Here is a 13323-nt window from a genome sequence, read left to right as displayed (position 1 = left end):
TCTGATGAGTTTAGTTCACAATTAAAAGGTATCAATTCTTCTTCTGTCATTCTTATTCATTGTCTAACTTTCTAACACACCCAAAGTACATGTGATGAAGCTTCACCATAATTACCTCCAAAGAACACTCTGGCTGCACCTTTTCCTTGACATAGCTGTTTGTCCTTTTGGCAGTCCATGGAAGTATTGAAAAGAACGTGGCTTGGATCAAAATTATGAATCAAAGTTGCAAAGGCAGGTTAGCAGACCCAGTTCTGAATAACAAAAGGAAAGTTTGGAAAGTTCACAAGAACACATACTCAGCTAGAAATGTAGTTAAACTGTGATTGCTCAACAGGTTAATTCACTCCTGCACTTTCTCAATAAATTCTTCCTTATATTTGGCTTTCTCTTTTCCAGCTTGCTGAAATGTGACTTTATGTTCAATAATTTTTTCCCCTGATATTTACACAATTTCAGCCTGGTGAAAACCACCTTGCTTGGAGGAATGCCCGCTGTAGTACCATTAGCCTTCTCATGTTGCACTCTTTCTAGATAGATGTATTTCTTTCTGTACACCTGAACGACCTTGCCAATTTGTTGACCTCTGTAGTGTCCTCCAAACACCCTGATGTCCACATCCTTGAGGAGAGCACGGAGTGCACATTCCTTGTACATGTGCAGAAGTTCCTTGGAGAAGGGGAAGGATGGGGCTTTCCTGTGCATGTGAGAGGGGCCATGACGTTTGTGGTGCTGGTTGTGGTGGAGATCATGAAAGAGTTGTACTTCGTGCCAGGCATCCAACAGAAACAGACTGTCCACACAACAACTTAGTTTTTAAACTGACATCTTTGCTTTTTCACTCTTTGCAGAAGTCTTTGACTATACATTTTCCCTCACACAACACAACCCATCTTCTGAATTTTGAAACACTATTTTGGGTTTTTTTTAATTGAGGTTTTAAAGAAAGCTTATAAAGAACTTGGATTTCCACTCATTCATTATTGCACATTTTCTTCCCTGCTCCTCCTATCTCCCTCTTCACTTTTTTCCTTTGGAAAAAAAGAATAACAATGAAGCAAACAACAAATGTTGGCGAGTTGGTGGAGAAACTGGAAACCTTATTAGCTGTTGGTGGGAGTGTAAAATGGTTCAACCACTCTGGAATGTACTATGGCGCTTTCTCAAAAAGTTGGAAATAGAAATACCATTTGACCAAGCAGTTCCACTACTGGAAATATATGATTAGGTATTATTGGCGTGACAAGAGTTCTTTGTTTTTCAGTGCTCTATAATATTCCATTGGGTGAATATACAACAGCTTCTCTATCCATTCATTTGTTGATAGGCATTTGGATTGTTTCCAGCTCTTCACTATTGTGTTTCATTGTTATACAGTCCTTTCCCCCACACCCTGCATCTCTCCACCGCCCAGACTATTTTACTATGCAACTCCTACTCTGGACTCTTGTCATGTCAATAATACCTAAATATATATTCATTTTATACAGCTATCTTCCTAGTCTGTTTCAATGCTGTGTGCATTATTTATCCCCTCTTTTCTTAGTTTCCCCCAACCCCAACATCAGTCCTGTTTTATAACAGTGGTATTATGCAGTATTTGTCTTTTTGTGACTGAGATATTTCACTCAGTATAAGGTCCTCTAGGGGAACCCATTTTATATAATATTTAATGAATTCTTTGTTACTCAGTGCTGCAAAATATTCCATTGTGTGAATATACCACAGCTCCTCTATCCATTCCTTTGTTGATGGGCACTTGGGATATTTCGAGCTCTTTGTTATTGCAAACAAAGCCACAATAAACATAGGTGTGCATATATCTGCATGGGTGGCAGTTCTGGTTTCTTTCGAGTATATTCCCAGTAGTGGAATTGCTTTATCAAATGTTATTTCTATCTCCAACTTTTTGAGAAAGTGCCATACTGCCTTCCAGTGTGACTGGACCATTTTAAATTCCCACCAACAGTGAATAAGTGTTCCAGTTTCTCCACAATGTCACCAACATTTGTTGTTTGCGGCTTTGTTAAATTTTCTATTCTTACTGGTATGAGATGATATTTCATAGTTGTTTTGATTTGCATATTTTTCAGAGCTAGGGATTTTGAATATTTCTTAATGTGCTTGTTCACCATCTGAATATCTTCTCTGGTGAAGTGTCTGTTCATATCCTGTGCCCATTGTGAAATCGGGTTGTTTACCTTTATCTTGTTGTGGCACTCAAATATTCTATAATTCTAACTATAAGTCTCTTATCATACAAAGTCTTTACCTAATATTTTTTTTCCCAGTCTGTGGCTTCCATTTTTTATCCTGTTGGAGAAGTTTTTGGATGTGCTTAGGGATTTGATGCTTAGAAGGTCCCATTCATCTATTTTATCCTCTCCTGGTTGTAGGTTTTTCAGGATATTTGGAAGACAGTTGATGTTGTGGATTAGTTATTCTAGGGTTCTTCCAAGCTATTCTCTAATGAAGTTTATAGTCCTTGGTTTTAGTCCTAGGTCCTTGATCCACTCTGAGTTGATTTTTGTGTATGGTGTGAAGTGTGGCTCTTGTTTGAGTTTTCTGCAGATGGTTTTCCAATTTTGCCAACACCATTTGTTAAAAAGGCAGTCCTTTCCCACTTAACTGATTCCATCTCCTTGTAAAAAATCAGTTGACCGTAGGCAGATGGTCTGATTTCTGGGTTTTCAATTCTATTCCATTGATCCAGGTGTCTGTCATTGTACCAGTACCATGCTGTCTTGACCACCATGGCAGTGTAATAGGATTTGAAATCAGGGAGTGAGATGCTTCCTACCTTGTTTCTTTTTGCTTATTCAGGGTCCCTTCCCATTACAAATGAAATTGGAGATTGCCTTTTCCATCTTGTTGAAGAATGGAATTGGTATTTATATTGGGATTGCATTAAATGTATAGATTGCCTTTGGTAGGATTGTCATATTCACAGTATTGAGTCTTCCTATCCATGAGCAAGATACAGTCTTCCATTTCTCCAGATCTCTTTTTTTTTTCTTGTAGTAATGTTTTGTAATTTTCTTTGAATAAATCTTTTGTATTTCTGGTTAGATTTACTCCCAACTATTTAATCTTGTGACTAGCTATTGTGATGGGTATTGTTTTTCTTAGCTCCAGTTCTATATTCTCTTTGTCACTGTAGAGAAATCCAATTGATTTTTGTATGTTGATCTTGTATCCTGCCACTTTACTGAGTTGGACAACTATGTTCAGTAGTTTTCTTGCTGAATCTTTATAGAATTTTCTAAGTATACTATCATTTCATCTGCATATAGAGATAATTTAACTCCTTCCTGCCAATTTGGATACCTCTTATTTCCTTCTCTTGCCTTATTGCTATGACTTCTAGTAGAATATTGAATAAGAGAGGTGATAGTGGGTATCCTTGCCTAGTTCCTATTCTCAAGGGAAATGCCTTTAACCTCTTACTATTGAGAACAATGTTGGCTCTTGAGTTTGCATATGTACTTCTTACTATATTGATGGAATTCCCTTCTATTCCTATTTTGTTGAGTGTTTTAATCAGGAAAGGGTGTTGAATTTTGTCAAAGGCCTTTTCTGCATCAGTTGATAGGATCATGCGGTTCTTGTTCTTTTTTTGTTAATGTGATGAATTACACTGATAGTTTTTCCTTATGTTGAACCATCCTTGCATACCTGTTATGAATCCCACTTGGTCATGGTGAACTATTTTTTATTAATATTCTTGATATTTTTAATTAAATTTTATTAATTTTAATGAACACTTACAGAAATTTTGGGTTTTCATTCATTCATTGTTGCACTATTTTCTGTACCCTCCTCCCCAGTTCATTCTTCTTTTTTTTTGTTTCCCCCTTGAAAGTCTGTTTTAATCGTCCAATTGCCACAGTGCTTGTCAAAGCCAGTTCTGATTAATCTCCTTTGTCAGTGTGTTCTTTGTCATTCCCTATCAGTCCTCCCTGAGAGAGACTTACCCTGATTCATAAGGAAAAGGAGACACTGTATTCTCTTATTCTCTTCCTGCTGAAAAGGGACGCTGTAGGTTTCAGGGTGAAGATCTTCTCTCACTACTCTAAAGGGCCCTTTTGGCAATAGGAAACACGTAGACTATTGTGGAGATGATTTTGGAATTTAGATGCACTGTTATCAATTGTGCTTAGCTGTACATGTTCATATCCTTGAAGATGTATCATGGAACTCTTGGGGTTTTTTAAATGTATTATTGGATTCTATTGGCCAGGATTTTACTTATGATTTTTGCATCTATGTTCATGAGAGATGTTGGCCTCTAGTTTTCCATTGTGTTGGTGAATATCAAGGATATTTGCTTCATAGAATGAGTCTGGGAGAAATCCATCTTTTTTCTATTTTCTGAAATAGTTTATGTAGAATTGGAGACAGTTCTCTGAATGTTGATAAAATTCACTTGTAAAACCATCTGATCCAGGGCTGGTTTTGGCTGGAAGTTGTTTTATTACCTTTTCAATTTTTTCTTTTCTAATGGATTTGTTCAGGTGTTCAATTTTGGTTTGAGTCAGTTTAGTAGGTTGTTTCTAAGTATTTGTCCATTTCCTCTAGGTTTTCATATTTGTTTGAGTATAGTTTTTCCATAATATTCTGTTGTTAACCTTTTTATTATAGTTGGTTCCATTGTGAAATTGCCCATTTCATCTTTTATTTGGATTATTTGTTTCTTTTCCTCCTTTTAGTTTTGGTAGTGGTTTGTCGACTTTACTGAACTTTTTGAAGAACCAACTCCTGGTTTTGTTAATGGTTTCAATTGTTTTTCTGTTTTCTATTTCATTTCTTTCTGGCCAAATTGTTATAATTTCAGTTTTTAGGATGGTGTCAGATTTTCTTACTGTTCTTTCTGGATTTGTTTGAAATGTTAGGTTAGAGAGTGAATGGTCATTTTTTTCCTGCCTTTTAATGTATTTACTTTACTATAAATTGAACTCTAACTATTGCCTTGGCTGTTTCCCAGAGGTTTTGGTAAGTTGTGTTTTCATTGTCATTTGTTTCTAGAAACTTTTTAATTTCATTTTTTATTTCTTCTAGTGCCCATTCATGTTCAAGCAAGATGCTGTTCAGCATCCAAATGTATGGGTTTCCCCCTCCTTTATCCTCTTGTTCTTAATTTCTAATTTTGTAGCATTGTGGTCTAAGAAGATGCTTTGTATTATTTCTGTGTTTTTTAATTTATTAATGCTTGCCATGTGACCTAGAATGTGATCTATTCTGGAGAATATTCCAAGCACATTGGAGAAGAAGGTATACTGTGCTTTTGGGGGGTGCACTAGCCTATAAATATCTATCTATAAAATCAAGTTGGTTTATTGTGTGGTTTAATTCTTCAGCATGTTTTTTTTTTTTATTTCTGGTAGTTCTAGCTTTTCTTTAGAGTAGTGTATTGAGGTCTCTAAGTACTGTCGTGTTATTGTCTAGTTCTTTTTTTGTTGTTGTTAATCTTTATTTTATGTATTTTGCAGCTCTATAATTTGGCCCATAGATAGTTATTATTGTTTTGTCCTCTTGATCTTTTTACCCTTTAATCATTATGTAGTGACCTTCCTTGTCCTTTTGTGATGGTTTTTGCATTGCAATTTATTTTATCAGTGATTAATATCACTACTCCTGCTTTTTTTTTCTGATTGCCATTTGCTTGGTATATTTTTCCCCCCATTCTTTTATGTTTAGTCTTTCTTTATCCTTACTTTTCAGGTGTATCTCTTTGTAGACAGCATATTGATGGATTTTGGTTTTTTTATCCAACCTGCTGTGCTTTTTCTCTTCAGTAGTACATTTACATTCAGTGCGATTATTGAGAAGCAAGGTTTCATTGCTATCATTTTGTTGAGTTCTTTTTGCTGTTGTTGCTAGTTACTTTGGTCCATTCTGCTTTCTGTGGCACCTTTGTCAGAAGGATGTCTCTCAGTGTTTCCTGCAATGCTGGTCTTGTTTTTACAAACTACCTTTGGTTCTGTTTTTCTGGGAATATCTTGATCTCACCTTCATGCTTGATGGACAATTTTCCTGAGTACAATATTTTTGGTTGACAGTTGTGTTCTTTGAGTGTTCAATATATTTCATTCGATTTTCTCCTTGCTTGTATGGTTTCTGCTGAAAAATCAGCACTTAATCTTATTTGCTTTTCTTTATAGGTTACTCTTTGTTTCACCCTCACTACTTTCAGAATTCTCTCCTTATCTTTGGTTTTGGCAAATTTTATCATCATATGCCTTGGTGTTTTTCTTTTAGGGTCTATTCTATATGGTGTTCACTCAGCTTCTTGAATATATATTCCCTCATTCTTCATTATGTCTGGAAAGTTTTCTTCTAATAATTCTTCCACAACTTTTTCAGTGCCTTTAGTTTCTTCTTGTGCTGGGATTTCAATTATGTGCATGTTATCTTTCTTAATGGTATCCCACATTATTCTTAGATTTTCTTCTTTCCCCTTCCTTTTTGATTCTGCATTTTGTTCTAGCAGATCAGTGGTGACAATTCTATCTTCTATTTCACTGGCTCTATGTTCCCTCCCTTCAACTCTGTTCATGTGTCCCTCCATCATGTTGACAGCATCTGAGACATTGGACCTCAAATTTTAGATTGTGGTTTCTTGTTTTTCCAGAGTCCCTAAGGCCTCATTTGTTTTATCTGCTTTTTTTGGATTTTTTTATGCTCCTCCTGGTTTTTGTTTGCATTATCCTCTAATTCTTCAAGTTTGTATTTAACTCACTGAAAATAATCAATCATTGTTCTTTTAAATTCTGTGTCAGAAAGTTTCATCAGACTTTCTGGCTTCAGGAAATCCATTAATACTCTTACTTTTTTTTGGAGTGACATCTTGCTTTGGGCTTGTGTAGGAGTTTTAGTATAGCCTGCTTCCTACACGACATTGCTGTAGTAGATTTTTTTCATGTCTCAGGTGATAGCAGGTTTTTTACATGAACTCACCGCTCTAGAAGAAGGTGGGGCGCCTACCCTTCCTGGGTTTCTTTCTGCCTTCTGACCCAAAGGAAGATATTCTTTAGTTCAACAGAGAAAAAGCCTGTGGAAGCAGCCTCCTCCTCCTCCTCCTCTTTCAGACAACTGCTGCAGCTAGGGTAGCTCATGGTGCTCTGGGCTAAAGGCAGTTGATGGACTGGGCATGAGGAGATGCAATGTGGAATGCGGAGACCTGACTGGAAAATCAGGAAGCCTTTGTTTTCCCTTCAAAAATGAGTTCCAGGTGTGTCTTTCCCCTTTCATTCAGTTAAAGGGGTTCCATGTGAAAGGGGTCCCAGCCAAAAAGCAGTGACCCCCACCCAAAGTACTTCACTCAAATTCCAGTATCACTCCCTGCCATGTTTCTCTCCAGCATGTCACTTTCCGGTGTGCCGCTCCCTGGCACATGTGTCAGCTACTCCCCAGAGTGTGCATTGTGTCAGTAGCCCATCTTCTGATTTCTTGATGCTGCTACTATGGTATTGTTGATTCAAGTAAAATGAAATAGTTGGCAACTTCAACCTTTCCTCCCTCTATCTTGATTTCTATTGGTCCAATGGTGAAGTTTTTTGTTTTCTTGATATTGAAATGTAATCCATATTAAAGTCTATAGTCTTTGACTTTAAGCAGAAAGTATATAAATTTTGTAATAGTGCCATTCAAAATATAAAAATAAACGGGTTCAATTATTTGTAGCAATCTATTTTATTTGCTTAAACATACACAACTATTATCTTAACAACAACTAATCATAAAAAATTACTAAGAACTTATTATACACTCCTTTATTTGTACTAATTTTGGTGTGTATGTCACACTTACAATACACCTCCATCAAGTGCCCAGTAGTCACATACATTGAACATTTCATTTCCAAAGAGCTCATTGGATGTTATCAATATCCCAGTTCATTCTTTTAAAAGTAATTTTAAATATATTAAATGTCAAAGATAATTATTTTATTTTTATATAAATTTCATTTTCTCAGGTATAAAAATATTGTTACTGTTGTTGAAAATGAGTCTCATCATGTTGTTGTTGTTAAGTTCCATCGAGTTGTAGATGACTCATTGTGACCCTATGAACATAGAACTCAGTTGGCCTAATGGGCAGAAAGTGATGTTACCAAGCCAAGGATAGATGATTTTAATCTGTGGCCCTCAGGTCTGCTTTTAATTGTTTTTGGTCAAACATTCATCTAAGTGGTATAGTATTGGTCTGTCCATTTGCTGTACAGAAGTAACTCATGGTTGCTGTGATACTAAACACTGTGACACTGATGTGTCAAATGCGATAAAGATTACCCATGTTAGACAGTGTTTGGTGTGGCTCCCCTATTAAAACAAGCTTGAAAGGAGGAGTGGCTTCTAAAATAGCTTGCCTCCAGAAACCCTATGAACTTGGAGAAATAAATATATTTTTAAGTCAATTAAGAGCTATCACATGAAACCATAACCCTAAACCTCCTTACCAAGTAACTAAATTCCATGAGGTGTTTGGTTGTACACAAAAATTATGAGACTTCTAGAAAAAGTTCTAGTCTGTTTTTTTAGCATGTATTGTTGTTGTTGTGTACTATCGATTCTGAACCCACTCATAACTGAACCTCGAGTGGGTTTTCAAAGGCTGTAAATCACATGGGAGAAGGTTGCCCATCTTTCCTCTGTGGCTCAGCTGGTGTATTTGAACCACTATGGATAATTAACAGAATAATTAATGCTGTTGAGTTGTGGTGCTGGAGAAGAGTCTTGATCATACCATGGACCACCAGGAGAACAAATAGATCTGTTTTGGAGAGGGTGAAGCCAAGTTTCTTCTTGGATGCTAAGATTTTGAAGCTCCATCTCACATACTTTTGTCCTCATAGAAGGACATCATTCTCAGAAGGGTGGAGGGACAGTGCAGGAGAGGAAGACCTCAGATGAGATGGATTGAAATAGTAACTGGGGTAATGGGAGTAGGTGTGTTGGAGTCAGTGAGACTGGTTCAGGATGGGGCAGGCTTCAGAGCTGCTGTACATAGGGTCACTATGAGTCTCAGGCAACTTGATAGTACATAACAGCAACAACAGCCTTTGCTTTAGCATCATGATTGTTTACTACTAAGCACGGCATGCAGCATGTTATTGTTTTTTCTCTCTTCAAGACCATACAAATTTATTAGTAAATATAAAAAGCTTTTCTTCAAGCTTCATATTTTAAAAATGTATATTTCTACCCTTTTGTTTTTTTGTTATTTTTTTAAAATTTTTTATTATTACTAATTTTAATAAAATTTACATAGACTTTGGATTTCCATTCATTCATTGTTGCACTTTTCTCCATGCCCACCCCTAGCCTCCTTCCCCAGTACACTCTTTTCTTTGAAAAGATTGTTATACAATCCCTCCCCGCAAGTCCATTCCACTATACAGCCTTCATTCTGGACTCCTGTCATGACAGTAATACCTAATCACTAATATCCCTTTTAAATAGTTCTCTTCCTCATCTGTTTCAATGCAGTATACATTATTAAACCCATCTTTCTCGGTTTCTCCAGACCCAGACCCCCGATGTCAGCCCTGTTTTACAATAGTGGCACCATGCAGTGTTTGTCCTTTTGTGACTGAGATATTTCACTCAGCATAATGTCCTCCAGGGTCACCCATTTTTAATAATATTACATGAGTTCCTTGTTTTTCAATGCAACATAGTATCCCATTGTGTGAATTTAGTATAGTTTCTCTATCCATTCATTTGTTGATGGGCACTTAGATTGTTTCGAATTCTTTGCTATTGTGAACAAAACTGTGATTAACATGGGTGTGCATATATCTGCTTGGGTGGCAGTTATGGTTTCTTTTTGGTATACTCCCAGTAGTGGAATTGCTGGGTCAAATGGTATTTCTATTTGCAACTTTTTGAGATAGCGCCATACTGCCTTCCATAGTGGTTGCTCCATTTTACACTTGCACCAACAGTGAATAAGGGTTCCAGTTTCTCCACAACCTCGCCAGCATTTGTTATTTGTGGTTCTGTTAAATTTTGCTATTCTTACTGGGGTGAGATGATATCTCATAGTTGCTTTCATATTTCTGGTTTTTACATTCATAATATGTAATTATTTTTGTCCAGTTCTTTTCTTGTCATTGTGTGCATCATATAGCAGGGTTACTACAACTTTGAGGTAGAAAAAAGTCAAGTTCAAGAAGACTGCCCAGAGGCTTGTGTAGAGTTTTCTAAAAGGGTCTTTCTCTGTTAATACACAAGGCCAGGTGAATGACCTAAGAACAGGTGCAGATCAACCATACGACCTGTCAACCAGCCCACCAGCCCTACCCTCAGCAGCTCTTCATCCAGGCAAGAGGTAACAGAAGCAAACCTAAATGTCTGGCCTCGTAGCTCCTTACATCATGGGAACCTGCCCAGGAAGTTTTAAGAGCCATTTGAAGTTCCTTTCTTTGTTACATGTGAAAATGGGGCCCTGAGTAAAACAGGTCAGGGTGGTCAAGCCTATGTTCATTCCTCCCAGCCATGCTTCTGCATTATTGGGATGAGGACATCATCCCTAGGGCTGCCTATTGCTTGCCAGGGCTATGCAACACTCCCTTTCCACACAGGTCTTAAAGGAGGCTCTGGTAGCCTCATGGCAAGAAGCTGTGCTACAATCCCAAAAGTGCAAGCTTTGAATCCACCAGATGCTGTGCTGGAGAAGGAGGGGCAATCTCCTCCTGTACCAATCAAATCTGATTTGATGGTATACAATAAGGTGGGGAGGCAACCAAGCAAGTCTTAAATAAGTGGAAAGTGCCATATTCCTTGAGAACTCAGAGTGAAAAGGAAATGAATAGGAGATGAATTTACTACTCTTTCCAAATGCGTTCCAATCTCGGGATTTTTTTACTTTATCTTTCACATGCAACTGAACAAACTTTTAAAGCCTGTGTGTCATCAGCTTTTAAATTCGGATGCAGCCACCTTATGTGATGCCGTCAACGGCATCCTAGTTTCCTAGACTTTATAGGTCTTCTCCCTGCAAAGCCACTGGTTTGACTCTGTTTACAACCAAGCACTTAACCATTCTGCCACCAGGGCTCCTCAAGCTTGAAATTACAAGTTTTGAGTTGTGAGGAGCTTGGTCTAACTAGCTTGTCTCAAAGATCTCCTCCAACCCACACGTTCCAAGGTGCTAGGCTACAATCCACCTACTAGATACAAACATACAATAGCACAGGAGTGAAACGACTTCTCTCTGCTGAAGCCATTTGCTGCTGAGTCAGTTCTAACTCTTAGGAATCCCATGTGTTTCAGAACTGTGCCTTACAATATTATCAAAGGCTAATTTTTCAGAAGTAGCTTACCAGGTCTTTCTTCTGAGGTACTTCTGGGTGGATTCAAACCGCCAAACTTGCAGTAGGAGGCTACCTATGCTACTCAGAGATTCCCCTGTATACTCAGTTTTGTTACACCAATGAGCAACCACTGAGAGATAAATGGAAGGATTTTTATTTAACATACATGTTCAGAAAGAAGTTGCTCAAGAATGTAAACATATTTTTTTGTATTAGATTCCCAGGAGCTCCGTGCACAATATTTCAAGTTGGGGAAAATTACACCATTTCATTTGTTCATAACAACATCTGATCTAATATTATACAGTTCAATATTACAGAGTTTTGCTTAGTCACAAACCAGAACAAATACTTTCAGATTTATTGCATCCTTCTACTCAGAGACTTAAGTAATCAGAGTAAATAATGAGGCCATTGCAGCCCAAGGGAAAGCTTAATAATTCCTTGAGACCAAGAATTCCTGAGAGGCAGCTTATTTTCAAGAAGGATTTAAGTTTTTAAAGCAGTCAATGAAGCTTGAAATTTATTTTTTCCAGTGTAACTTAAAAAGAGTTTCCTCTGAAGCTTGACTTGGAGGTGGAAAGAGGAGAAAACCAATTGGCAACAGACTTTCTCTGAGCACTTAGGGAAGATAGCAAGAGTTCATCAGCCTTTTGAGTCCTTCCCTTATCTTTAAAACAAAATAATTACTCATATAATTGGCTCCCATCCTCATCAAACTATTAATGTGGTGTTTTCAACCGGACTAGTCTTTAAAATGTTGCACTGTTAACTAAAATGTTGTGTGGTAAGAATCCAGCAGATAGTGTGTGGGAGAAAGATAGACTCTTCTTGTTAAGATTTACAGCTTTGGGAACACAATGTCTTTGTTACGTGCTGTCAACTATGACTCACAGTGACCGTATGAACAATAGCTCTGAAACTTGCCTTAACCTGTACCATCCTCATCATCTCCGACACACTTGAGCCTATTGTTATAGTCTGTGTGACAATCCATATTGTTGAGGGTCTTCCTCTTTTATGCTGTGCCTTTCCAAGCCCATCCTCAAAGTCAGGCCTTTCCTTACAACACACTCAAAAAATGTGGGCCAAGTTTCATTATCCTTGCCTCAACTTTCACACACATACAAAAACACTTGAAAACACTGTAGCATAGTTAGGCAAGACTTAATCTTCTGCTCAAACAGAAGTCATGATGTCAATAAATTTACCTAGTTTGTTTTTGAGGGGTTTTATGTTATTTGTTGGAAGCAATATTTATGGGTCAGCAAGGATGTCAGTTTGAAGACTAGCTTCATATGAGTGTGAAAGTTAGACAATGTATAAACGAAACCATGAAGAATCGATGCCTTTGAATGGAGCTGGTGGTGTAAAGTACTGATTTTAACTTCCAAAACAACAAACAAATCTGTCTTGGAAGAAGTTCATCCAGGTGTTCCTTTAGAGGTAAGTATGATTATTCACATTCTTTGAGGTTATTGTCAAAAGGTGCCAGTTCTTGGGAAAAAGATCATATTCTAAGAAAAATAGAGAATCATGAAACAAGAGAAGGACTCTCACTGAGATAGACACAGTACTGCAAAACTGAGCTTAAGCACAGTGAGATAATGTGAGGATGTAGTGTGATGAGGGTTTGTTCTGCTTTTTATAGGATCATGATGAGCTGAAGTCTGTCTACTCAACCCAGCAACAACAATGGAGCAGAACAGATTTCAGCAGATGGTCCAAACAAAGACTAATGGGGAAGAGTTATCTGGCAGTCTATTCCTGAAAATCAGCCAATCAAAACCATGCAGATCAAAGCAACCTGCTCCGCAGCCAGCCTTAAGGGTGGCACACTAGAAGGCAGCATTTTGTTCTGTTATATATAGGGGCCACATCCATACGAGGCCTACTGAAAGACTGCTAACAGCAGTTATTTGTTGATTCATTGGAGTCACTGACTGAAGGGAAAAAAGTGAATATTCTTACAAAGCATACTTTCTCATTAATTTCCTCCTACATGC

At 37.5% G+C, this 13323-nt stretch overlaps 1 pseudogene; it reads right to left on the bottom strand.

Annotated features, from left to right (window-relative positions):
- Nucleotides 1-343: 343 nt before the first annotated feature.
- On the bottom strand, nucleotides 344-6899 carry LOC102873427 (annotated as a pseudogene).
- Nucleotides 6900-13323: the final 6424 nt, after the last annotated feature.

Source organism: Elephantulus edwardii, unplaced genomic scaffold, assembly GCF_000299155.1.
Source record: "Elephantulus edwardii isolate Elephantulus edwardi_28Jun2011 unplaced genomic scaffold, EleEdw1.0 scaffold00146, whole genome shotgun sequence".
Taxonomy (NCBI): domain Eukaryota; kingdom Metazoa; phylum Chordata; class Mammalia; order Macroscelidea; family Macroscelididae; genus Elephantulus; species Elephantulus edwardii.
This window is presented reverse-complemented; position numbering and strand designations above follow the sequence as displayed.